We start from the raw sequence: 16,409 nt of genomic DNA, 5'->3' as shown, positions 1-16,409 counted from the left end.
TTAAAAAAAAATGTGATGTGCATTAATGAAGTTTCACTGGAAGCAGCAAACGTTTTTCTCTTTCATGGAGGTCACAATCTGCCCAGAGGAACTGGGGACACACCCTCAACCATCAACTTAAACTGTCTTCACAAAATCTGGACACGGTGATCAGGAGTATTAAAAGCCATACATATTCTTCAAAGGGGTTTGTTGGGTGGGTCTGCCTTCACCTCTTTTGCCCGATGAGCCTTCTACCAAAGCAGCGAGGTAAGGCTTCTTGTGGCCACACCCACCCCAGCTGGGACAGCTCAGTGAGCAGGTATATAAAGCTCATACTACTTTATGTTTGCCTAACTTGAAATGAACTTGCACATCCGCTTTCCCATAATCTTGAAAACAACCCTAGGAAGCGTTGTCAGTCAGGTATGAGTATCTGCTTTTTAAGAGGAGGGCTCTGAGCCTTCGTGAAATGAAGTAATTGACTGATGACCGTGTGAGCCACTCAGGGTGGGTCTAGTTGCTGAATTCCAAATCCAGCGCCTCTCACTGTATTCCAGTTAAATCACAAATGAAAGAACTGCGCATTGCTAAGGACGTCAAACCTCTCTCCTCTCAGTTGACTTTCGGCCCAGTTACAGTGAAGGAAGGAGCAGGGCCCCTCAGAGGTTTCAGGGACTACCCTCTCCCCGTTGCCATGCTGTCTGGGCCAGGCAGCTTAGCTGGGAGAGGACCAGAATCAGCCCCCAGAATAGGACAGTTCTAAACTAACGTTTGTGTCCTGCAAGCATCACGCTCTTTGAAGACTGTGGGATCCAGGGAGTCAGACCCTTGGAAAGGTACTCGGACAGGATGCCTTCCAGGCCACGGCCTCGTTGCTTGTTCTGGAAGTCCTGGCCTCTCTGTATCGCCCCGACTCCTTCCCCCACAGCTCTGCCTCCCGGCCAGGTGACATCCTTTAGTCCTTAGACCCAGTGCACACTGAGGAAGCTTGTAACCTAGCAACCGCCACTTAGGATTCCCTGAGTCACCTGCCGTTCCCATGCCTGGGCTGAGTGCACCAGACTTGGGAGTGCCAAGCAGAGGTGGGGGGTCCAGTGATCCTCTTTGGTTACCCACCAGCTCATTCCAGTGCAACCACATTACCTGTAAGGAAGGTCTTCCTCTTTAGAGGAAGGATTTAGAAGCCTAAATCCTTCTTGCTTTCAGACTTTGTGTTGCATTGGTCTCGATTTCTCTTCTTTTTTAAATACTGTTTGAGTTTTTGTCTTGGTTATAAGGTGGCACTGTAAAGGTAAGAAAGTGGGGAGAGGCAAGTTCATGAAAGTCTCTAAACATGAGGCCTTTATTAGTGTGATATTGATGCATCAGTCAAATTGGTTGAAGGGGTATTTAGCCCCAGAAATACTTATTAAGTATATTTTTAAAGAAATCTCTTTTCGGGTGTTGTTTAGTTGCTGAGTCATGTCTGACTTTTTTGCAACCCCATGGACTGTGGGGGTCATCCATGGGATTTCCTAGGCTCCTCTGTCCATGGGATTGCCCAGGCAAGAATACTGCAGTGGGTTGCCATTTCCTTCTCCATATTTTGGGTTTATTAAGGCCTAATTTCCATACAAGAAACTGCACAGTCTGACTCAGCATCAATAGAGTTTATCAGATATTCAGGGGCTGGCCTTCACTGAACTCTGTGTTAGGTAGTGGGGAAGCTGAGGATGTTGGTGAGGGGACAGTCTCTGCCCAGGAAAGTAGGCAGAGTTCCAGCGTGGCATAGTGTGGGTGACACATCTGTGTGCAGGGCCTCAAGGGATTGATGGAATGCCAAGTGTAGAACGCAGTTGTGGTGGGGGTGGGAAAGGGGAGTTGTGTAGCTCTTAAGTGCTACAGTAGCTTCTTCTCCATCTTCAGAAACACAGTTTACCCTCCCATCAGTGGGTGCAATGCTGGGGGACGGCACCCTGCATCCCCCTGGGGCCAGGTCACCATCCCGGTGTAGTTCTGTCTCCACAGGCAGGCGGTGTTGGGAAGGTGTGTGCACTTTGGAGTCAGACAGACAGGGCTGAATCCTAGCTCGGCCACCCCTGACCCCCGCCCCTGCTGTGTGACCTTGAATAAATCCCTGACGTCCTGAATCTCAGCTCCTCGTCTGTGGAAAAGGGAAGAAGGAAGCTACTTTCCAGCATGATGGGGGGAACGAGATGCCAGGCGTGGCGTGGGGCAGGCAGTAGGCCCTCTGTAAAGAGTAGCGTGCTTTCTTCTCCGTGATGGCAGGTTTCCATAATTCTGGCCAGAGAGCCTGAATAGCAGGCGCCAATCTCACAAGGGAGGCACCTTACCAGAGCCCACACCTGTCCAGAAATTCAGCCATTTCTGGGTCTGTGTCTTGAACAGGATATTTCCTCCCAGCTAACTGGAATCTCTTCCACTGCAGCCGGAACAGTGTTCTGATCAGGAGAACAGCTAGTGCTGTTCCTTTAGATAATCACCTTCTTATTCCTCATCTAAGGCTTGGGCTGGATTCAGGGAGCCGGGGGTGAGGATGACTCATCCAACTAGGACAGAGGCCACCAGCAGACTAAGGGGAGGGTAGATCCCTCCCCAACTTGGAAAAGCCTCATTAGGGCCCCCTCCTGCTCAGCCACAGGAAGGATTCAGGGCTCTAGTGGACCTGAGTGGAGCTGGGCGGCACCGGGGCAGCAGTCACAACCATCATCTGCATCTGCTCACAGAGCACCGCCAGCCTCTGGGGTGGCAATCTGGGGCCCCTCAGGATGGCCTCGAACGAGGGGGCCTCACCTCCTGACCATGCAGCCTCAACGGGAGGGCTGAGTTAGCCACATTCCTTCCGCTACCTGCCCCGCTGAGCATGGCAGGGAGCGCACTGCGTGGAGCGTGCACACAGCACAGAGCCTAGAGCCTGGAGCCTAGAGGGACGAGACGGGGGCCGCTATAAAGGCATCTGTCTGCCTGGGAGCAACTTCTGCCCATTTAGGTAAAACAGGGACATTGGAAAGTGGATCACAGATAAGACCTTGGCAGGGTGGTCATCTTGATTTTCAGACTGACAAGATACACGATGTAGAAGGAAGAGCTGGGGAGCACAAACTCCTCTGCTCCTTAATGCATCAGATGGTAAGGACAGCGGGAAGAGGAGCCTTCTCTGAAAGACCTTGGCGACTTCCCTGTGTTTACTGAGGAAATTGTGAGAGGAAATGGGGCTTGTAATAAAGCCTGAGATCTGGGTTATAAAAAGGAAGAATTTCCTGCCCTGGGAGCATCAGAAAATTAAAATACCAGCATGAGGTGAGGTGAGAGACGGTGGTGTCACCTCCCCTGGGAGGCACTGGAAATAGGAAAGACACAGGGCTGGACGTCAAGAGATCTCTGTTCCCGCTCACATCTGTCATAACTGGGCTGTGCGCCTCCGGGCCAAGCATATCCCTTCTGGTGTCTGTAAAATGAGAGAGGAAGGGAGAAGACAGCGGCCTGAGGTCTCTCCCGGCTGGAGCGTCCTTCCGCAGTGGGCATGCAGGGTGGGAAGCCCTAGAGAAGTAATCTTTAAACCGTGGCGACAAAGCAGGACATTCCAGAATGGACGGGTGGGGCAACCGTACAGAGTTCTGGTCTCTCTGGCTCTCGTGGGCGCTCCCCGCTCCCCACGGTTCTGTCACCAGAAGGGACCGTACTAGGGGCCTTCCCCTGGCACTGTTGTGGCCACCAGCCTCGTTTCCCCAGCTCAGCCAGGGACCCGGGGACCTGGGCGAGCTGCCGCTGCTGCTAAGGGGCTGACTCCTGGTAGACTTGGGCACCCACCCAGAAGCCTGTCCTCTTGGACCCTGACATTTCCAGGGTGCCTCTTGCCTTTCCACAGGCTGCAGGAACAGGAGGCGGAGGACTCAGGGCTCAAGACACACCGATTCTGGCGCATCCTCTAAAAGTAAAAAAATGGGCCCGTTTATCCCAGGTCACCAGGCAGGGACCTGGATGGGCTTTGGGGGTGGGCTGGGGCGGGCCGTATCCTACACCCTTGCTGACATGGAGGATAGCTAGGCCTTCGCAGGGGTCCGGGCGGCTCTGCAGAGGAGCTGGGGGATGCCGGCTGGGGGCTGCTGGCTGGGGGCTGCCGGCTGGGGGAGGCAGCTGCGGAGCACTCAAACACAGCTCTTTAAATGCCCATTAGTAAGTTAATATCGCCATTTCCAGAGCCAGCCGCGTCCTCCATTCTTCTTAATTAAAAAGAGCTCCATGTCCTGGCAGAGCTGAGAGAGGGCTCTGAATGATTTACACACCAGTCCCGCTGCTCCAGCTGGGAGATGGGCGAGGAAGATTGATTGGCAGATGGGCCAGCCTGCCTGTCAGGGCGGGCGCCTGCGTGCACGTGTGTGTGTGTGTGTGTGTGTGTGTGTGTGTGTGTGCTGGGGCCCCAGTGGGGGGATGCTGGCTCTCCGGCTGGCAGGTTCTCAGTGAGCAGGGCAGTGGACACGCAATCGGGTCCCAGGAATAAGGCCTTCCTCAGACAAAAGGCTCGCCTGCTCACCTCCTGCAGGGGCCCCCACTTCCCAGCAAAACTGTCTCACAGAGAGGACAAATGCTCAGGCTGCAAGGCTGTTGTCTTGTCTTCGGCCAGGCCCCCTGCCCAGAGGTGAGTATGGCTCACCTAGCAAATCACACTTACTGCTTTTCTGTTGAGCATTGCTGCTTACATTAGGAGGAGGGCTTCCCACGGCCTGACTCTCCTTCCCTGGCTCCCTAGGAGCCCCAGATTTTGTCTGAACCTGATGTACAACGGGGTCCAAGGCTCTGGGGCTGTTTTTGGAGCTGGGAGGATGAGGTCGGGGACCTACAAGTTGGACTGGAAGGAGACTCAGTTCAGGGCCTCTAGAGGGCTGGGAGATGGGAGCAGCTACCGTCAGAGGTCCTGGCCGTTTTTGCCTCTCCCTTTTTGCCAGACCTTGGGCAGCTCCTATTATTAGCAGAGCAGCCACATTCTCCAGCCTGTGGCTCTCACCTCCACCTCCAGGAGCCCACCATCTCCCACTGGCTCATCCTCCAGCTGGAAAGAGTGTCTGTCCACCCACATTGGGACCTTTATGGAGGAAGAGGGTGGCTTCCCCCGGCACTGTCTGTCCTCACCTCCTCCCCTTGTCCTCTGTGCTCCACGTCACACGAGCGCGTGCACACACACACGCACATGCACACGCCCTCCTCCCCAGAGGTTCTGGAGAAGGGACCAGGCGGAGGCACATTGGGGGCGGGGTGGGCATGGCAGAGCTGGCATCACCCAGCGCCCTGCTTTAACCCTCCCTCCCACGGGAGACCAGCAATCTGCTGCAGAAGCGAGGTTGCCATCTGGCGTGGTGACCTGTGTTCTCTGTGCTGGAGACAGAGAGAAGAGGGAGCGTGACAGGCTGGCTGCAAGTGGGCCTTGTGCGTGTGCATGCTTGGGAACAGACATGAGCGCCCAGCCGAGGGGAGACGCAGGCCGAGTCCGGCTGAATCAGACCGTCTGCCTGTCCTCATTAGGTGTGCCCCCGGGAGGGCTGAGGAGCCAGGGGAGCTTGCACCGCTGACCCAGTTGAGGCGAGAACACACGTGAGCACTCATCCTTAGCCTGTCGCCGAGGAAGGCCGCCTGCTCAGCCCCCACAAGTCCTCAGACCTCCCTGGACACCACCAGGGAAGTAGAGTGACACCCCTACTTGCTCCCTGACTCAGGGTGGACACCCCAGCAGAGACCATCAGCAGGTCCTGTGTGTCCTTTTGTGTTTGATGGTCCTGGCCCAAAGGGCTGTTTTCTCCCTTGGGTGACACTGATCTCCTGTTTCCCAGCCGTGGGAGTTATGTTCAGAGGGGTTTCTCGGTGCAGACTCCCCCAAGTCACAGGTGAAGGTCTCTCGTGACGCTCCGGGGTTGTGTGTGGGGGGCGTTGAGCAAACATGACTCCTGGGCCACGCCCAGCGTGCCACCTGTTCTTGTATGGCATGTGATCTAAGAACAGTTTTTACATTTTTACATGGTTGGGGAAAAAATCCAAAGGAAAATGTTTTGTGATACATGAAAATTATGTGAAATTCACATTTCATCGTCTATAAATAAGGTTAGATTGGAATACAGCCATGCTCATCACTCACTCGTTTATGTGTTGTCGGTGGCTGCTTTCCCACTACAATGGGGAGTGGAATAGTTGCAACAGGGAGCACATGGCCCGAAAAGTGTGAAATGTTTACTATCTGGTCCCTTACAGGAAGCGTCTGTGCACTGCCCCCCATTTAGGCCCCTTTAAAGGGGAACTGAGGGATACCACCTTTTTCTTGACAACCTGCTTCTCGCTTAGCTTGACATGTTTAGCTGACACAGAATATCTCGTGACAGTGGAAGGAAACTAGCCTTTGCTGGGCACCTACCGTCTAGCAGGCACATTCCCTCTGTTTATCACATCCTCTTTACAGCAGTCTTGAGGGGGGCAAGCACCAACAGCTGCTTACATTACAAAGGCCTGGAGGCTCAGAGGGCTTCAGAAGTCCACCCACGATCTTATGGCTGATCAGAAGAGGATTGTAGATTCAAACCCAATTCTGTCTGAGAATACTTTCTTCCAAAGCCGGGATCTTCTGCAGGCCAGCGTGATGCTAAGATGACTCCAATGGCCCAGTGAGGACCCACCCACTTGGCTGCTGTCTTGGGCCTCCCCATGAATCGGGGTGTTGAGACCCTGGCCTGAGGGACCCAGACCCCCCTCAGGCTCCCTCAGCATCAGAGCCTGGTCTCTGGGTGAGGGGAGTGTGGGTGCAGGTAGCAGGTCAGCAGCACCGCGGACAGCTGCAGTCAGCGCCTCCCTCCTCTTTCCTCACCTCTCGCCATCTACTTTCATCACTTATTAGGCTTCCTTCGGGAAGGCTCAATTTGCATTTAAATAGAAACCTCCAGAATGGCTCTGATATAACAGTTAAGGTGTTAATTACAAATTCATTCCTCTTTAAATATTAAAGCATTTAGTACCTCTCTGGGGTGATGGAAGGCAGCAGGATTGCATGGTGTTTATTGCTATTTACTGCAAAGCCCTTACAACTCCCCACCAGCAGAGGGCAGAGAGGAGGCGTTCTCAAGACCCATGGAAGGATGTGTGTCTTGGGCACTTAAAACCACCCAAAAATAAACCACCAGCAGCAATCATTCTTGAAAGCAAGGAGAAGAGGGCCAGCAGGATGAAGCTGCTAGCATCTGTCAGAGGGATGTCTTCAGGTTGCCAGTTCCCTGAGTTGCTTATTCATCACTCTCTCCCATCACCAAACCTAATGCCTAGTGTGCAGTGGATACTCCAGGAATGCTTTACTGATTTAATGAATGAGTAAGTTAGCCGGTCAGTTATGAGAGAGATCATTCATTCAACTACCATTATGACTCAGGTGCTGCACCAGATGATTTTTATAAGTCCCTTGTTAAATAGTTGATTCCTCTGCATTGCCCCCAGAGCCCTACAGATGCTACACTAATTCTTCTTTGTCTTGAAGAATTGTACTTTGTGTTTTACATATTGATTTATCAGTTCACATTTCTATGCCACGGTTAATGTTTATAGCAAAATTGAGAGGTGCACCAAGTTTTATTATTCCCATTTCACAGGTGAGAAAACAAACCCAGGGGAGGTGAAGACAAGAGCCTCAGAGCATCCAGTTCAACTGGAAGCTCAGTCAGAACCTGAACCTTAGTCTTGGGGCTCTCAGCCTGGACCTCTTTCAAGTGTCACACTCCTCTCCTCTCCGGGCTGGGCTGGTTACTCCAGAATTCACAGTGTCACACCCCAAACTTGGCCCTTGTCCTCAGGATGCTGGGGCCCAAAGTCCAGCTCAGCCTCTCGGCCGGACTCAGGGCCTGGTGTCCAGCCAGACTGCCCTGGAGCCAGAGGCGCAGCAGGCCCCTCACTTCTTAGTGCCGCATCGTGGCTTGCTGCTCTCTGCTGCTGCGTCTATGCATTCTTGCTCGTTGAAGTCCTGTTCCTTCTCCAGTGCTCACGTTCAGTGTCACATCTTCCAGGAGCCGTTCATGATCCTGGCAGGCAAGAGCAATCTTCCCATGTTTCTGTAGAATTTTATCTGTGACTTGCAACAATTGCCTTGCGTGATAATAACCACCACTGATATTCAGAATGCTATTCCAAACTCTACATATTTCATATCATTCAAATTTTGTATGAACTTAATAATAGTTAACAAGTATATGGTGATTATTAGTGCTGTGAACAGTGTTATATATCTCTGTGTGTAAAATTTAGCCTGTGAGATAGTTACTATTATAGTGACTATAGTTCTATCTATATGCATGTGTATAATTTAGCCTATAAGGTAGTCAGTATTATCCCCACTTTGCAGATGAGGAAACCGATTTAGGTTAAGTGACCTGCTGAAGGTCAGAGAGCCAGAATAGGGAGTGAAATCCAGACTGGTTAACCTCAGAGTCCACATACCATTTGGGTAGAGGTTCTATCTGACTTCCCAGATGGTTAGCAGTTTGAAGGTGGGAGCCAGTGTCGTGCATCATTCTTGCCATCCCGTCAAAACCGAGCACAGCCACTTGTACATAGGTGATGTTCAGTAAGTTGAGCTGAATTCAGAGCAGAAGCTAGAAGTTCTGGATATTGGTTATGTGTTGTCCAATCTGGGAAGAAAGCTTTAACTGCAAAGCTAGAATGGCCCAGCTGAGGAAGAAAGGCACTTAGAGACGCCCACCCTTCCCAGTCTCCCGCCAGCCTGCCTACCCGGCAGAGGCGCTGGGAATGTCACGCTGACGGCGCAGAGACGGACTGAAACAGAACTCGCCTGGCCCGGGAAAGGGATATCAGTGATCATCTGCCAAACACAAAGGCGGGGACGGGCTGGAGAGGCCTGGGCTGGCATCGGCCCGGGGCGCCTCCGAGGAGCAGGTTGGGAGCAGGGACGGCAGGGGCCCCAGGATCCCGGGGCTTCCTCCGGGACTCGAGTCCCCTGCTGCTGCCTCTGGCTGATGAGCTAGGATCAGGTCCTACGCAGAGGGCTGCCTCCAGGGCTTGGGAGGGGGTCCTCCACTCAGGAGGTGTGATCCCCCTGCCGCGACAGCCTCGGCCCCTGGTGGAGCTGGCAGCTTTGCCTGCCTCTCCCTCTGTGAGCCTCAGCTGCCAGGGCCTGACCTCTGATGAGAGAGGGTGGGAGCGGACACGCTTGCACACACAGACAATGACTGCCATGGAAACTAACCAGCAAGAGGATTGAGGGACCTGGGCTCCTCTGCCAGATGGGGAAGAAGGAGGGAAGAGAGAAAGCGGCTGCCTTTTGTGGCAGGACCTTTATGCAAAAATGACATGTCCTCTTCAGCCCTGATCCAGTGATGGCCAGGTTCCCTGTTCCGGGCTGTGGGTAAAAGGCAGAGGCGTGAGTTGACCTTTTGGTTTCAGAGCCCCAAGGCCACCCTACACCTTTGTCCTTCTGCACACAGAGTGGGCATCAGCGTTCAGAGAGGGAGAGCAGATCCCTCAAAACACCCAGCACCGCTGGGAAAGTTAGACACAGGCTGCCGACCTTTCAGGGCAGTTTGGATCACTTTGCTTGAGGAGATGGCTCACAGAAATGATGAAAAGTGCAGTGTCCCAAGGGGTAGCCAGATAAGGCTGCATTTTAAGCCCCATCTCCTGTCTATGCTGGTACAGCAGACTGTCCAGAGCTTGAAGACAGACAGCGGGGGCAATTGCAGAAATGTGGTACACGTGGCTTCTCCATTCTATGGCTCTTCTATTTTGGGAAGATTGTCTCTCTGGGCAAAAGAAAATCTAACTAGGGTAGCATTTTTTTTTTCCTCTGAGGAGAAGGTACTACTGGGTTAAGACCATCAACTGAGCACCAGAGATCCCGCTCCAGTTATTCAGCTGTGGAACTTTAGACAAGTGTGAAAGTGAAAGTTGCTCAGTCATGTCCTACTCTTTGTGACCCCATGACTTTACAGTCCATGGAATTCTCCAGGCCAGAATACCAGAGTGGGTAGCCTTTCCCTTCTCCAAGGGATCTTTCCAACCAAGGGATCAAACCCAAGTTTCCTGCATTGCAGGCAGATTCTTTACCAGCTGAGCCACAAGGGAAGTCCAAGAATATCAGAGTGGGCCGCCTCTCCCTTCTCCAGTGGATCTTCCCAACCCAGGAATTGAACTGGGGTCTCCTGCACTGCAGGCAGATTCTTTACCAACTGAACTATTAGGGAAGCCCTAATAGACAAGTTTATCCATCTGTGAAATGGGACTAATGGGGTTGTGGGGAGGATTAAGTGAGGTAATATGTGAGTAAAGTACTTAGAACAGTGCCTGACCCGCAGTGTTTACCACTGCTATTGTTGCTGTTAGTGATTTTTCTAGTCTTGTTTCCGCAGCTATAAAAGTGAGCCAGTAACACCAATATCTCTCATGGGGGTTAAATGGGAGGATTACGAGATTGTACTCGATGGCATGGTGATTATCACAGGGTATACGTTTGTCAAAACCCATCAAACTGTGGATTTTATTGTGTGTAAATGACACTTTTATTTTTATATGAGTTTGTATAAACAAATGCATCAGTCACGAGTGTCTAGAACATAGGAAATATTCTCTCTCCCCTGATCTTTCTCTGTGAAGACAGAGGAGGACAGACAGCGAATACTGGGAGAGGAGGGCTGCGTAGGGAGGGGGCGTTCATACACCGGCCACATTGATTTTGGAGTTAATGGACCACCTGTGGAGACTCAGTTATTCTGGATATTTCCTGAGGCTTGAACATCAATCTCTCAGTTACAGAGGCAACACCTGGGTAACTGAGTTTCCTTTATTAACCCAGCTCCTAATGTCATAATCTGGTACAAGACAGTGAGCTGCACTGCAGCTTGCTTCACCCTCTGCTCCAGGGACCACCCCCCACCACTGCCTCTGCCCTTTGTCGCCCAGACTCCCCGGAGCTGCACTTTGGCCCCCGAGCAGGGTGGCTGCCCGCTGTCACACCTAATGAAGCATCGGCCTGGGGAGACAGCTGTCCATCAGAGCAGCCCAGGAAGAAACTGTGTGCCACATTAGAAATGCCTGAGAGAGGTTGCTGCAACCCAATTAAAGAGGAATTGTGTGTGTGTGTGCGTGTGTGTATGCATGAGCACATGTGTGAAGGGACTGGAGGTGGTGAAAATAGCATACAATTAAGAATCAAATAAAACTGATCCCTGGAGACAGATTATAGGCCACAAGCAAACAGCTTGCCTGAAGGATAGCTGCTTGGGTGACGCTGAAGACAGACTCCGTGCTGCCAAATGGCCCCAGAATCTCCCTTGTTTGTCCTATGGATTGGTGCTTATAAATAAACATATCCCTAATCCATAATCTGAGAATGATTTTAAACTCGGTCTGTGACTATCCATTCTAAGCAAATGTTTGGGGGCACTGGCTCTTCTTGCTTCTCTGTACTGTTTGGGGATATAAGACTGAATAAAAGACAAATGCAAAGATGATGATATGCTGAAGATGTTTCAAACGTGAAATCCTTTCAGGACTACTTCCTTCATCTCTCCAAAGATGCTTATGTCTAGGGACAGGGAAGAGAAGGGAACAAGTTGGGATCGTGACAACCAAGATAGCCATTAAGGTCATAGCCCTAAACTGCAGTTCTGAATGTGAAACCCTAGTGATGAGAGGGTCTAGTGTTCAACCCCAAACCTTCCCAATGATGAAAATGAGCACTGGGTCTTTTGGCAGTGGTCTGATGTTAGGTGATGAAATAAAGCAAGTTCCAGTTGAAATTAGCAGGCTGGGTCCAGGTTAAAGAGCAAACAAAGGAAGGTGGCCCAGAGTCAGCTGGGGTTCTGGGATACAGATAAGTCACAAAGCCGGGTTTATCTGCAGGTGTCAGGGTTGACCAGCTTAGGGTCTATTTCCAGGGTTCTTCTCAGCTTAGCCATCCCCTCCTCCCGAAAAAGAGGCCCAAGCTGGAATATAAAAAGGTGCTGGATCTGAAATCCTGCCTAATTTAAGCTCTGCTCACAAAGGAGGCCAGAGAGCAGGGAGGGGTGGAAATCAGGTGAGTAAATGTCAGCTCTGCAGTCGGGAAGAAGCCATTAGGCCGGCAGAGCATCCAATTAGCAGCCATTGAATTAGAGCAGTAAAATAGGGGCCTGACATCAAGGCCCGGCAGGGAGGGACAGTCTAAGTGGGCAGGAAGGAGCGCGGCGGCGGTCAATGGAGGATTACCGTAAGATGTGCAAATGGCAGGCGCAGACGCCTACCAACCAACGGCAGCCCCCGTCCAGACACCCTTCACAAAATGCCCACACGATGCCTTTGTCCTTTCTCAAATCCTGTCTCAGGGAGCCCAGCCATCTCATGGGCGATTTTGGAAAATATTTCTCCCTTCTGCTTGAACCCAGAAACAAAATAGGCAGCTCTCAGCCACTATGGGATTAGTCAGAACAGACAAAGAAGGGGAGCAAATCCCTTGGCAAATAGCGCCCTGGAGAGTTCATTTTTCTGCTTTTCAGTACAAACCTACTCAGACAGATGCTGGAATACATCAGTCTGCCTGTGCACGCAAGAAAAGAGAACTCTGTTCACATAGAGACATTTTCATTTAATGCTGTATTTATTTCATTTTGTAACCAGTGGTTTGCCAATGCTCAGTCTTTCCCCCCAAAACTCTTGCTTCCTTATCCAGAGTCTTCCCCACCCCCTACCCCCATCCCCCCGCCCCCGCCCCCACTAGCCAAACTCTCATTTCCTTGTCCAGAGAAGAAAAAGATTAATGTTTCTTCCCTTTATCCTAAATTGAAAGATTTCAGTTAAGTCTCTTAAAAGCCCCATATGGCAGAGGTGCCCAGATTCTGGAATTAAAGGGGGAAATCTACTCTGAAAATGAAAACAGAAAGCAACTCTGATTTAGGACAATTGAGTCTCATTTTTTCATTTAACAAATAGCTATGGGGCACCTCTTGCATGCAAAGCACGAGGTGGCATTTCAGGTCTGGTTTGTGGGTTCAGGAAGCTTCTAGCTCCAGGGGAAATAAGGCACAGGATATACATGTCCAGAGTAGAAGCAGGTAAGTGACACAGGATCAGTCTGCTCTGTATTTTGAGAGTGGAGAGGAAGAAGAAAGCAATGTTCTGAGGGTGCCAGAGAAGACCTCCAGAGAGAACCAGTCCTTCAAACAGGTGGCAGATTTCAGCAAAGCAGAGTGGAAGGCATTCAAGCAGAGACAAAGGAATAGATCCAGGTTTGTGCAGACTGGGGTGTGGTTGAAAAAACCACCATCGGGGGTTGACAGGTAAGATACAGAACACTCAGCTAAATTAGAATATTTAGGTAAACTAGAAAACTTGGTCATTTATCTGAAATTCTGATTTAAGTGGTATCCTGTGTTTATATTTACGAAATCTGGTAACCTTATGGCAGGAGCCAATGTCTAGTCTCATCCATCAAGTCCCTGCAATATTCCAGGCGCTTAGAAGTGTTATTTGTAACCCACTGAAACTACCTCTGTAAAGTGAGTAGCAGTATGCCCATTTCACGGGTGAGAAAACTAAGCCTTCTAGAGTTTAAACAACTTGCGGCTCTAGCCGAGCAGTTAACCCACGACAATGACAGGATTCACCCTAGGTCTGACTAACACCGATGATACCTTGGAGTACTGAAAGTTCAGGTGAAGGGAAGGTGTTGAGATATAATCGATATATAACCTATGTAAGTTTAAAGTGTACAGGTGAGCTGATACACGTATAAATTGCAAAATGATGAGCACAATAAGGTTAATTAAGACTCTATCACCTCACACTAATTGCCTTTCTTTTTGTGAGCATGTGTGGTAATAGCATTTAAAATATACTCGTCTATCAACTGTCAAGTGTATAATACACAAGTGTATAATACACACGACAGTATCGTTAACTCTTAGATATGATATCAAAAGTAGGAGCATTAAAAAGAAACACATCTTTTACCTCAGAACTTTGTTTCTTTTTTCCCTCATAACCTTCTTTATATGAATGACATTTTTTTATCCATTCATTAATTGATAGACAGAGTTTCTTTTTGGACTTTCCTGATGGCTCAGGCATTAAAGAATCCACCTACAGTGTAGGAGACCTGGGTTCAATTCCTGGGTCGGGAGGGATCCCCTGGAGAAAGGGAATGGCTACCCACTCCAGTATTCTTGCCTGGAGAATCTCATGGACAGAGGAGCCTGGTGGGCTGCAGTCCATGGGGTCACAAAGAGTTGGACACAACTGAGCAACTAACACTTTCACTTTTCACTTTCAAGAATGTTATAGAATTGATTGTAGTGAGGATTAGGCAACTCTGTTTTATAAAAGTCATTGAATTGCATGCTTTATGTGGTTGAATTATATGGTATGTTAATCATGTCTCAATAAAGCCTTTTTTTTTTTAAGAGTGAAATTTTGAAATCAGACTTTAGCATCAGATGGGTGTGGATTTGTATCCCAGTTCTCCACTTAATCTTGAATAAATCAACTTTCTGGGTCTCAATGTCTTCAGCTGTCAAATCAGAATTGTTATAATATCATATTATTTTTAATCAGTTTTTATTGGAATATAGTTACTTTACGATAATATTATAATAGTATTATGTCACAGTTGCTGAGAGAGTTAAATGAAGTAATGCAAGTAAAATACCTAGCACAGTTCCAAGCATATAATAAGCTTTTAATTAATGTTACTTATGCAACCAAGTTTAGATGAGTACCAGCTTTTGTGGGTGACCCCAGACCATCCTTAATTCTAGCATATTAAGTGTTCTCTGAAAACTTCATGGGACTGTTTATACATCTGAGGAAGTTACAACTGTGCAATTCCAGATAGCATGACAAAATTAGGAAATATTCCTCTCAATTGTTGAAACACAATCTTCACAATTAATAAACCCAGAAGACAAAGAGTTAAACTAATTTTGTTTAAAGATTTCACAGCAAACTTAGCTGTGAAATTTATACTAACTGTAAATTTAGTAAACTAAATGTATACTAACAGTATAAATACTGGGAGTATTTATGCTAACTTCATATCCTTTGAGTGGAACTCTATGAAGGTAATTTTGATGGGTATATGATTGACTAAGAGAGGGTATAACCCTAGTTATACCTAGAAGAGTAAGGAAAAGCTCTATCGCTTCTTGGCCTTTTGGCTAAGATCAAGTGTAGGAAAAGTTCTACCACAATTTCTGTAGCCTCCACACAGTTTTATTTTTTTGTCACTTAAATGAACTGTGAAAAGTAATTACCTATCATGCCATGAAATCATAACTGCCTATGAACATATGAAAAGACTGTTAACTAGTTCGACTGGAAAATAATGTAAAAAAGTATATAGCAAAAAAGAAAGTCTAGAGTATCTAGGGTATCAGCTTTAACAGTTTCAATTTTTCCTAATCTTCCTTTCCAATTTAAATGGAGAAAGGCTTGAGAGTGTAGAAAAGAGAAGGAAAAGGGGTCTCTTCAAGCATTATGTATATTCCTCTCATGATTCTCTTAGTCTGTAACCTCCCCACTCCATGGGTTCAGTTCAGTCACTCAGTTGTGTCTGACTCTTTGTGACCCCATGGACTGCAGCATGCCAGGTTTCCCTGTCCATCACCAACTCCCAGAGCTTGGTCAAACTCATATCAATCGAGTCGGTGATGCCATCCAACTATCTCATCCTCCATCATCCCCTTCTCCTCCTGCCTTCAATCTTTCCCAGTATCAGGGTCTTTTCCAATGGGTCAGTTCTTCGCATTAGGTGGCCAAAGGATTGGAGTTTCAGCTTCAGCATCAGTCCTTCAGGACTGATTTCCTTTCCGATTGACGAAACATTATCCACTGGAGAAGGGAATGGCAAACCGCTTCAGTATTCTTGCCTTGAGAACTCCATGTGAAAGTCGTTCAGTTGTGTCTGACTCTCTGTGACTCCACGGCTATACAGTCCATGGAATTCTCCAGGCCAGAATGCTGGAGTGGGTAACCTTTCCAGGGAAGTAGTTTAATCTTTTATTTGTGGCATTCCATTGTGTGGAATCAAAATTGAATTGTTTACTCTCCTTTTTATTTTTATTTTTTAAATTCTATTTTTTGGGTCTTTTTTGTATTTATTTCCTTTCTATATATTGTTTAAAAGATATTTATCATATCTTTATTACTTCCTTACAAACTTTCAATAGATCGCAGCAAGGGAGCTCCAAACCTCGACCCAGAAGCAGGTCACCCGTGAATGGTTCAGCACCAGGTTCCCCACAAACATGAGGTGCCTGACCTGCGAGGGGGCGGCTGCCTTTCCCTAGCAGCACCTGATGTCTCAGGAGGAAGAATTTTCAGCGCTGGACTCCATTCCCATGGGTGTCAGGGTGCGCCACGCTCGCCGGCCATTCCCAGAGGGACATGGGCAGTGGCCCGCCAGTTCATTCTCCTTTTGA

General features: G+C 48.9%; 1 protein-coding gene and 1 pseudogene across 1 annotated transcript in view; one reads left to right on the top strand and one right to left on the bottom strand.

The window, feature by feature from the left end:
- Window positions 1-14,471: 14,471 nt before the first annotated feature.
- Window positions 14,472-16,409, bottom strand: part of LEMD1 (LEM domain containing 1) — a 46,620-nt gene continuing 44,682 nt past the window's right edge. Inside the window, exon 7 of the mRNA XM_070473772.1 lies at window positions 14,472-14,500. The gene's annotated coding sequence lies outside the window, so the exon portion shown is untranslated. The remainder of the gene's footprint in view (window positions 14,501-16,409) is intronic.
- Window positions 15,127-15,247, top strand: LOC139037608 (U2 spliceosomal RNA; annotated as a pseudogene).

Source organism: Odocoileus virginianus, chromosome 11 (genome assembly GCF_023699985.2).
Source record: "Odocoileus virginianus isolate 20LAN1187 ecotype Illinois chromosome 11, Ovbor_1.2, whole genome shotgun sequence".
Lineage (NCBI taxonomy): Eukaryota > Metazoa > Chordata > Mammalia > Artiodactyla > Cervidae > Odocoileus > Odocoileus virginianus.
The sequence above is the reverse complement of the archived record's forward strand: the minus strand, read 5'-3'. Positions and strand labels throughout refer to the sequence as shown.